The sequence below is a fragment of the Sander lucioperca genome, chromosome 1, assembly GCF_008315115.2.
Source record: "Sander lucioperca isolate FBNREF2018 chromosome 1, SLUC_FBN_1.2, whole genome shotgun sequence".
NCBI classification, from domain to species: domain Eukaryota; kingdom Metazoa; phylum Chordata; class Actinopteri; order Perciformes; family Percidae; genus Sander; species Sander lucioperca.
Genome location: NC_050173.1, coordinates 26,014,011 through 26,025,752, shown reverse-complemented (window position 1 = coordinate 26,025,752; position 11,742 = coordinate 26,014,011).

Here is an 11,742-nt window from a genome sequence, read left to right as displayed (position 1 = left end):
GAGTTTGTTCCAGATGTGTGGAGCATAAAAACTAAATGCTGCTTCCCCCTGTTTAGTTCTGACTCTGGGGACAACAAGCAGACCTGTCCCAGACGACCTGAGAGGTCTGGATGGTTCATACTGTAGTAGCAGATCAGAAATGTATTTTGGCCCTAAACCGTTTAGTGATTTATAAACCAGCAAAAGTATTTTGAAATCAATTCTTTGATGCACTGGAAGCCAGTGTAGAGACTTCAGTACTGGAGTGATGTGATCCACTTTCTTGGTCTTAGTGAGGACTCGAGCAGCAGCGTTCTGAATCAGCTGCAGCTGTCTGATTGATTTTTTAGGGAGACCTGTAAAGACTCCATTACAGTAGTCTAGTCTACTGAAGATAAGACAAGTTTTTCCAAGTCTTGCTGAGACATAAGTCCTTTAACCCTTGATATATTTTTAAGGTCATAATAGGCTGACTTTGTAATTGTCTTAATGCGGCTGTTAAAATTCAGGTCTGAGTCCATGACTAAACCAAGATTTCTGGCTTTGTCTGTTGTTGTTAACATTATCGTTTGAAGCTGAGTGTTGACTTTTAATCGTTCCTCTTTTACTCCAAAAACAACCACCTCAGTTTTTTCTTCATTTAATTTAAGAAAGTTCTGGCACATCCAGTCGTTAATTTGTTCAATGCACTTAGTCAGTTGTTGTATTGGACTATAGTCCCCTGGCGATAAGGTTATATAAATTTGTGTGTCATCTGCATAACTATGGTAACTTATTTTGTTGTTTTCCATAATTTGAGCCAGTGGAAGCATGTAGATGTTAAACAGGAGAGGCCCCAGAACATCATATTTGTATGCTCAGATGTATAATTCCCTATAGACACAAAGTAGTCCCTATTCTTTAAATAAGACTCAAACCACTTTAGTACTGAGCCAGAAATGCCAACCCAGTTTTCCAATCGGTCTAGTAATATGTCATTGTCGACCGTATCAAATGCAGCACTGAGATCAAGTAATACCAAGACTGAAATTTTGCCACTATCTGTGTTTAAGTGGATGTCATTAAAGACTTTAACAAGAGCTGTCTCAGTGCTGTGGTGTGGTCGAAAACCCGACTGGAATGCATTAAAACTGTTGTTTAGTGACAAGAAAAGGTTCAGTTGTTGAGAAACCGTTTTTTCAATGATTTTACTTAAAAATGGAAGGTTTGATATCGGCCTATAGTTGCTCATTAGTGACGTGTCTAGATTGTTCTTTTTTAAGAGTGGCTTAATGATTTTCAGGGCCTGTGGGAAGATACCTGAGAGAAGAGACGTGTTTACAATCTGTAGAAGATCTGTAGCCAAACAATTTGCAACATTTTTGAAAAGTCCGTTGGTAGAATATCAAGGCAGCAGGAGGAGGTTTTCAGATGTTGTATAATGTCCTCCAGGTTTTTACGGTTAATCATATGAAATTGGGTCATATTGGAATCTGTTTTGCCTGGACACTGTGACAACACATACCCTGTACTCGATATGGAAGCACTGACTGTTTGTTTAATTTTCTGAATTTTGTCATTGAAGAAGGTGGCAAAATCATTGCAGGCCTTTGTGGATAAAAGTTCAGATGCTACTGGTACTGGAGGATTTGTTAACCTATCAACAGTAGCAAACAAAGCACGTGAATTATTATTGTTTTTGGCAATAATGTCCAAGAAGAAGGACCGCCTTGCATTCCTCAGTTCCAAATTATAAGTGCGAAGTCTCTCTTTATAGGTGTTGTAGTGGACCTGGAGATTAGTTTTTCGCCACCTGCGTTCTGCTTTTCGACACTCTCTTTTTTCTGTTCTTACCAGTATGACATTTCTCCATAGAGATCTTTTCTTATCAGAGACAGTTTTTACCTTAATGGGAGCAATGGCATCAATAACATTTGTAATTTTACAATTGAAATTGTCTACAAGCTCAGTGACTGAGACCCCTGAGAGGGTGGGTGTGGACGAGAAAAGCTGAATGAATGTTTCACTGGTGTTGTCAGTGATATACCGTTTTCTTATTAACTTTGTTTGGACACTTTTTTGCACAGAGATAGTGCCATTAAAGAAAACACAGGAATGATCAGAGAGAGCAGCATCAGTTACCACAACCTTGGAAATGTTCAAACCCTTCGAGATAATCAAGTCCAGAGTGTGCCCCTTGTTGTGTGTGGGCTCCGTCACATGCTGAGTCAGTCCATAGTTCTCAAAAATACAACACAGTTCTTTTGTCCCTCTATCCTGGGGGTTGTCAACATGAATGTTGAAATCATCAGCAATAACTACACAGTCAAAGTTAATACAGATTAAAGACAGCAGTCCACTAAAGTCGTCAAAGAAGGATGCACAGTATTTAGGTGGCCTGTAGATAATTAGAAATATAGGTCGAGAGGGGGACCTTAGCTGAAGAGCCACATATTCAAAAGAAGCAAAGTTTCCATAAGATATTTGAGTATATTGGAACAAAATGGCGACTCCACCTCCTTTCTTATTCGCTCTATTCTCACTCATAAAACTGAAGTTAGGGGGAGCTGACTCAATGAGAACAGCATCACTGTTATTATGGTCTAACCAGGTTTCAGTTAAAAACATAAAATCAAGATTGTGTTTAATAATAAAATCATTGATTAAAAATGATTTACCCGCCAAAGACCTGACGTTTAGTAAGGCTAATGTTAGTGTGTTAAAATAATTATCTGTCTCGTTTTTTGGGACAGGCTGTGGCTGACGAGGAATGGATGCTAAATTTGCTAAGTTGGCAGTTAAGTGCTTCTTTTTCTTACTTAGCGGATTCACCATTCTTTTTCTATTACTTATCACAACATAGATTGACGAAGAATTGAATACACAGGGCCCAGGCTTGTCCTGGAAAGAGTCATGAGTGCCATTAGGCATGCAGCCTGGGCCCAGCACATATCAGTTAAAGCTTGTTTCATTCTGTACACAAGCATACTTATCAGTCTGTTGAGAAGGAGTTAGCTGCCATCCTTGAGGGGGCAGAGGTGCCTGGCGTTTTAGTTTCAGTGGTTGAGTCCAAACAGGGTCAGTTTGATGCTGGGGGTGAGTGATGGGAGAAGGTAGTGGGGTAAACTTGGTTCCAGCATCTACCAGCTGCTCCATCCGGTCAGTGAACCCCAACATGTGGCAGGGGGAAACAGGGGAAAGGGTGAATGGGGAGAGCGATGGATCATCAAAGGCGTCGGTGTTGGTAAGGGGGTTTGAGGAGTGTTGGACGGGTGAAGGGGGTTGAGATTTCTTGTCTCCGCTCTGAGGTCCTCCATGGTCAAATCTTTGCTCAGGTGGGGGCTGTGGTGGATCACTGCCGCACTTTGTTGTGTCTTCCTCTTGTTTTGTTTGTGTTGATTTATCTTGTCCTGTGTCCTTGGCTGAGGGAGCAGATGTGTGGTGCAGAAAGTAAAGTAGGCTAGAGGTGAACAGCTTTACTCCTGGCTTGTTAAGGAAAAGTCCATCTGCTTTAAAAAGATGTCTGCGGTCCCAAAAAATTTGAAAATTGTCAATGAACCGCAGAGAGTGGACGGTACATGCAGTTGAAAGCCATTTGTTCAGTGCCAACAGTCTGCTGAATCTCTCAGCTCCTATTCTGACTGGCGGTATAGGGCCACTGATAAACAGCTTCGCGTTTAGGGAGCTGACTGTGTTCAGCAGAATCATGAAGTCACGATTCAGCACTTCAGACTGTTGCTTTACAACATCATGTGACCCTATATGCAGTATAATGTTTTTCACAGTTCGGTGTGCTGCCATGATATCCCGGATTCTTTGGGTTAAGTCAGACACCATGTCTTTGGGAAAACAGAGAATGTTGGTGTTTTTACTGCTTTTTATGTTTTTTACAGCAGAGTCACCCACAATCAGAGTTTGGTGCCCAGTCGTTAGCTTTCCCTGTAGATTTTTACTTTCTGAATTGCTCTCAGTCCTTACCCTGCTGTGTGACGATGAGACGCAATCCAGGTCATGTCCAGGGTCCTGCAGCAGAGGAGCAAATCTGTTATCCAGTTGCTCAGTTGTTGGGGAGGCATTTTGTTGCTAATTCTCCCTTTTGCAGCTGTCCACGGCTGTGTCCTACTGAGTACAGGGGTAGAAGAGGCGCTCTGCCTGGATGGTAATGCAGGCCAGCCGTTCATATCACAAATCTCAGGGCGCTGTGCCCTGCCCGTTAGTCGTCCTTTCCAGGAAAAGGATTTACTGTTAGGCTTTGCACCAAAAGAGTTCCAGGGAGGACTACCACTTGTTGATTTGTTACTTATTCCACAGCCCTCCTGTTTGTCCGTAGTCTTGCTGGTGCTAGTTAGCCGTGTGTTGGCATGCTTCTGTCCATTGTTTTGGGTCAATGGTAAAGTGGTGTCATTCCCACATGATCCGTTCACTTCCAGGTTTACTTCTAACCGTTGAATTTTGGTTTCCAGAATAACAATCTTCTGAAGGAGTTTGTAGTAGTCCTCCATGGAGAAGGGAGGCATCTTGCTGCTAATTAGCTTTAGCTACAATCACTTTAGGACAGGCTTGAGCTATTGGTAGGCCACGCTCACGCAGAAAAATGTTGAAATATGGCAATAGCCTACTATGTCTACAAAAAATGTATAGTCCAGTGATTTATAAGTATCCAAGAGCCGCTGCTCATAGTTTCTCTCAGAGGAAAAGTAAGATTATCAGCAGAAATATGCAAGCAGAGGCAGGAGCAAGCAGCAAAGTGTCTGCACTGTAAGAAGCAGGAAGCAATTTTATATACGTATAATAATTTACTCTGATGACATCTTTTCTGAGATTTATGGGAACTCATTACCTCTTGTTCAGAAACACCCTGCTACTTATTTCCACCTGAGAAGTGAGAACTACACTGTAAAAAAAAAAATCGTAAAAAAACGGTAAGAAGTCTGGCAGCAAAGTTGCCAAACACTTACCGTCAAATTACAGTAAAAAACCTTATGTTATTTTACAGAAAAATTCTTTTTTTAAATACAGAAATTTCCTGTAAATATTTTCTGTATTTTTACAGTCTAACTATTGTAGAATTAAAACAAATTCTTGTTATAAAACATTTCTAGAATGTTAAACAACTGTATAAATCTTTATCAAAACTAAGAAATATTGCAGAAATACCTTAAAATTACATAATTTAAATGAAAACTGCTGTTATCATACGGTTTTCTTTGGTAAATTCACAAGATTATTCAATCCATCCACAAGAACTCCCTGTTAAAGTACAGATTCCTGGATGTAAAACACATAAAAATTATGTAAAATGACTTTCAAATACCCTAGGCCTCTTTCTGGTTTTTTACTGTTAAACCTTAAATTTAATGTAAAGAAACGTTAAAAAACAATCGTGAAAAAACGGTAAAAAGACACTTACCGTGAAATGACAGTAAAAAACCTTATGTTATTCTACAAAGAATTTATTTTTAAAATACAGATATCTACTGTACATTTTCTGTATTTTCACAGTCCAACTATTGTAGAATTAAAACAAATTCTTGTTATAAAACATTTCTAGAATGTTAAACAACTGTATAAATCTTTATCAAAACTAAGAAATATTGCAGAAATACCTTAAAATTACATAATTTAAATGAAAACTGCTGTTTTCATACGGTTTTCTTTGGTAAATTCACAAGATTATTCAATCCATCCACAAGAACTCCCTGTTAAAGTACAGATTCCTGGATGTAAAACACATAAAAATTATGTAAAATGACTTTCAAATACCCTCCTTTAGGCGTTTATTTTATGATTATCCAATCTATTTACGGTAAATTCCTGTTTAATACTGTTTTTTTACTGTACAAAAAAGAGAAGATAATGGGATAATACCTTCCAGAAACATTGTAATAATAGTCATTACTTTATATAAACAATATTTGAGAGTATTTACAAGCAACTCTCCAATATATCTACATACTTTTACCATTAATGTATGTTGTTTACTTTAAATAAACATTCATTTATAGTTATAAAAGGCAACTCTCCAATATATTTACATACCTTTACCATTAATATACGAGGTTTACTTTATATATACAAGCAAATATCCAATATATACACATAGTTTTACCATTATTGTATGGGTGTTCACTTTATATAAACATTATTTGCCCGTAATAACAAGCAACTATCCAGTATATCTACAGACTGTACCTCATTATTGTATGGGGGCTTACTTTATATAAACTGTTCTTTATAGTAATTACAAACAACTATCCAATATATATATATACTTTTACCATTATTGTACGGGGTTTACTTTATATAAACATAGTTTTATAGTAATTTAGAAGCAACACTCCAATATATCTACATACCTTTACTATTAATATATGAGGTTACTTTATATAAACATTGTTTTATAGTAACTTAAAAGCAACTATCTGGTATATCTACAGACTTTTCCTCATTGAAGTAGGGGGTTTACTTTATATAAACATTATTTGACAGTAATAACAAGCAACTCTCCATTATATGTACATACATGTTTATTTTATATAAACTTCATTTGACAGTAATAACAAGCAACACCAATATATCTACAGACTTTTCTTATATGGGATTTACTTCATAAACATTATTTGACAGTAATTACTATTACTAACCAATATATGTTCACAACTTCCTCATTAGTAAATGGGGTTTTGAATGTACAAAAACCAAAAGGGCTATGTAAAAGTGCAATTGCATCAACTACTTTTACACGCAATAAATATATAATTTTTTCTGCTGACATTTTACAGCATTGTCCAATCCATTCACTGAAGATCCCTATTTGAGATGTATGAGATTTTAAGATGTATCATAACCAGAAAGTATTATAGAATGACCATTTACTGCATGCTTTACAAAGAAATGCACTATTTAAACAGTGCTATCCTTAAAGTTCACATATGAATAAACTTATGGGAGCAAAAACTGTCTGGTACATTGAATTATAGCAAAAGGGGAACTATGGGCAATTTGGGAATTCATACATGTGTGTTAAAAATGTCAGTGAACATGAACAACTCTCTCCAAAATCTAAAAACTCAAATTTGTGATGTCATCTGATATAATGTCTGGAGCTTTTCCAAAAACAATGAATTGAGAAAGATTTGAAAGATGACACTGAGAACACTCAGGGGGAATGTTCAGAGGTAACGGGTAGAGTTTCTGTTTCAGAAATGAAACGCTAACATAGAATAAACCTCATTTGGTTTTTTTTTATTCTACAAAATTAGTTTCACATTCATTGTCTATGAAGCAGCTTAGTAACCTGATGACATCATAGTTTGAGTCTTACATTTCTGGTTTGTGGCTTCGCCAGAGAGTAGCTCTTAATCAAAAATATCAGAGGTGAGATTAAAGACCATTGCACACCAGGGACGATTATTTCGCATGTCAATATATTTTTTCAAACTGTTGTTTTTGTCACAAGTAGTGTTTACTTATGAGGATCACCAAACAACAACACGGAGGCTGCTGTCCCAACTACAGACTGTACGTCAGCAAACTTTATTACTCCTTTCAACCTTTACAATGGCAGCGTATGCCAGAAACATTCTTTCCGTTTTTACCTTTCACAATAAGCCCGAGACATATGCTACACTGTTTTGCAGAGGGAATTCAATTGAGTATTAACTGTATACTCAATTAGAGTTAGAGGAAACTCAATAAATAGCTTACAGTAGCTTAGTGTTACAGCTTTTCCTGGGACGTATCCGAAGCTAGCCCCCGTCCCTCCACTCAGCAGCCTGGAAACCAGACAGGACACCTTTTGGTGCTTTTGAGGAGCTGCTGCATTTATTTGTTGTCAAACTGCAGAATCTAGCTGCTGTACAATCACTTCATATCTTCACCACTAAACGTTAACTCTCCTCTGCTCCGACTGCTCTCTCTTTCTCGTCCGCTCACACCACATCTTCCGTCACTTTCTCTCTCTCTTCAGCATCTGTCCTACTGACATTGTAGATGAGCTGGCGTGTATATCCAAACCTTTTATTGAAAACTGTCACAAATTTGCATCGCTGCCGGTGTGAATAGTTTTGATGTGAAATATTCACAGGCGATTATTTTGCATATTGGCGTCGCTTATTCGTCACGCCCCCAGTGTGTAACGGTCTTAAGTCACACATGTGCAAGTCACAAATCTTAACCTTCACCGTCTTGAACAAGTCCCAAGTCACTGTGTTTAGACTCAAGTAAGGCTGTACCAACAAAAAGGGGTGTAACAATGTTACAAATCCAAATCCGGTTCGTTTTATTTACAAGCACAGACCAGGTAAAGCAACCGTTAACAATGCAGGGGCCCATTTCAGGAAGGAGGTTTAACAAACTCTGAGTCTAACCCTGATATCTGAGTTGATTTACCCTGAGATGGAAACTCTGAGTTTTCAGTTTCAGGCAGCATGAATGGAGCCATGATACTACGATTCACCATGGTAACAACAACAAACAAACTGGTGGGCAGAAATACTGCACATACAGCGAGTTTGAACATGTATTTAGTTAAAAAAGCAACACAGCGGCTGCTTTAAAAGAGAGAATTTGCGTGGGAGAAAATTGCTGCTAGAGTAAATGCGTTAGTTCCAATATAGTGTATATCATATTTAATCATAAGTATAATATTATTGGTGAAATGGTATTGAACCTATAATCTATAAAAGTCCTAGGCCTACTAATCCCATTCTGAGGCTGCAGCACCATCATCAACAGAACTATAATTCATAATCTTATATTTCAAAGGGTTTACATCATTCACCTGCAATCCTGTGGAACTCCTTTCTAATGGCTCTTACTGGTTTGTGTCCAGGGAACACTACACAAACGTTTAAAAAACCTTTCAGTGCGAGTCACACTCTTCTGACGGCGCTTTGCTACAGTAGCTTTACTAATATGCTCCACATCATCAATGTTGTAAAGAAAACTGTTGTTTGCAAAAAAATGTAATGTGACACAAATAATCTGCTGGGATGTAGAGCATGTCCACGATGGGTGACGTTAGTGATATGAGGACGGAAAAGGTTATGTAGGCTACATAACTGATAGACTGGGAAGAAAAAAACGGTACCGCTCAAATAGGTATTTATCTGGAAATTAAAATGCGTCGGGGCCTCAATATCATCTCCTGACGTATGTTTAACTCCCTGCGAAGTAATACAGCTTCTACATCACCGGGATCGTCGACAAAAGGACATTGCATGTTTTGAGAAAAAAAACGTTTTATAATCTGCCTAACATGGTTAATAAACCAACCCTGTTTTTTTATTCATGCCGATAACAAACTGCGCTAAAATGCGCCTGATACAGACTGCAATTATGAATGATGAAATGAAAGAGAGCTGTGTCAGAGGGAGGAGACTGAAAGAAGAAAACCTGTTCCCGACTAGGTTAGGTTCACAGAGTCCGAGGTTAGGTTACCCAGAATTACCCTCATCTCAGGGTTAACAAACTCAGAGTTTTCACTAAACCTGCTTTCTGAAATGGACCTGTCATTCGGTACCTCCATTAGCTGTATGTGGGTTTGTGAACTCCTTTGCTGCCTCCTTCTTAGCCTCTGCTGGGCTCCCTCTTGCTCTGGGCTATCCTTTTCTCAGCCATCTGATGCACGAGTCTTCAACTTCACCCAGGCTATACAGACCGTAAAGCAGGTTCTCAGGCTGGCTGTGGGAGAGCTGTCTGGTCTGTTGATCCTTGTCAAACTGAACACAGAATGAGAGCCATAACATGGGTGAGAAAGATGTGGTAAGGTACAGATGATAACGCGTGATACTGTTGGGTGAACATCTATTTACTTTATCTTCTTGATCTTCTTATCTTGGTATTCTTTCTTCCATCTTGCCTAAACAAGGATTAAAGAATTAGGGTGAGATTTGAACATTACTGTAACAGTAGTATACATAGATTTATTTGTGGAGGCTTGCCAGCATTGACCACCAGGTATTTATTTATTTTGATTTACAACAAAAATTAAACTTAAAATACATATTTAATTACAGACTGAGTGCAATTGTCTGGAGGAAGAAACACTTATAAATAGAGCAGGTAGCCTATATCTTATTTATGAGTTTGTTCAATTCCCTGTCCATTTATTTTTATGTGGAAAGCGGGAATGGAAATATTCTCTCTGGAAAGACAGAATGGTAATGTTAAGTTGGACACACTGAATCATGAGTGAAAATAACGATCACGTTCAAATTAAGATGTTGTGGTCCACAAAGCAGACGCTCCGTTTAATGTCAAGTTGTCTTAATGTAACGTTAGCTAACGCCAGACACACTTTGATAAGGCACATAAACGGCAAATGCTAACGTTATCCCTGCTGACATTTTAAAATTGTGAAACGTATACAAGTGTTATCTTAACTCGTGTCCAGTTGATATCTCGTGAGGAAACTGCATGTACATAAAAAGAAAAGTATTACTTTACCTTAAGTGAAAGCTGAATGTGAATCATCGTGGAGAAGTCCTGACTCCTGCGTTACATTATTATCCACACTGTCTCTGCGTCGAGATGAGTTTGACGTTAGCACAGCCCCCCATGAAGTCAAACAATATCATTGGTCAAGATCGTCTCTGCCCGGCATGATTCATCCAATGATTGTGCAACATTCAATTATTTGAATCTGCGCGCACTTTCCTGAAGCACATAGCCTACACTCATAGACTGTATATATTAATGGACAGAGCATGTGTGACGTCACCCATTGGTTTGTGGAGATTGTCGGTACACGATCCGTTCTGCCTGCACGATCCGTTCTGCACATGCGCAAGATAATACTGTTTTACGTATCCATACGACCTGCACGATCTGTTCCACGCTAGCCTATGGCTAGCCTCCACCGGGAAGCTAACGTTAGTTTAGCTAACAGCTAATTCGGCTAACCGCTAGCTGACAGCTAGATTCAGTCTAAAATAACGTTAACTCAAACGTAATGGGAAAAGCAGGCTACAGCTAAATTAAGACTTCACAGTAATAACAATAAAGACAAGTATTGAGTGATTGTATTTTAAATGAGCACAAGTAAAGTAGAACTGACGTAACAGCTGTTATATATGTTAGGTGTTTGTTATATATGTCAACGTTTATTTTCAAGTTTTATTTTGAGGGTCTTTTAAAGTTATTACATGCTGTCTCAGCTAGCAGTTAGCCGAATTAGCTGTTAGCTAAACTAACGTTAGCTTGGCTGTCGACCGGAAGCTGTTTAATCTGTGTAAGGTTATTGCAAATTCATTATAACAAAAGTATTATCACAAATTGTTGGTTGATTGTGGTAGATGAGAGGCAGCTGGAACCCAGACTCCCACCCTCTAGACTCCACTCCTGCAATAAGAGACAGACAGAGAGAGGAGAGACAGACAGAGAGAGGGAGGGAGGAGAGACAGAGAAGCTACCTAGGAGCAGCAGGCCTAACAGTAACACAAGAGGACACATCTATTACAGGACTCACATTTTAAACCTCTAAATACCAATGACTGCTAAAGTGCTAAAAGTTGGTCTGTCCTTTCAGCAGAAGAAGCTGAACCGAAAATGATTTTCTGGCATCGTTATAATCAGAACACATTTGAGAACTTCGGATGTGGTCAATGCAATCTGTTTTCCACAACAAGATGAATGGCACCAAATACGCTGCTCTATACACCAGGTCTTCCCTCTGGCTCTGGTCATTCAGTTTTCAGTATGGATACCTTTGTAAAGACAAACATGTAGTTAAGAGATGGTAGATCACAATGAATTATATTAATATATGAGCTTGTACATGAA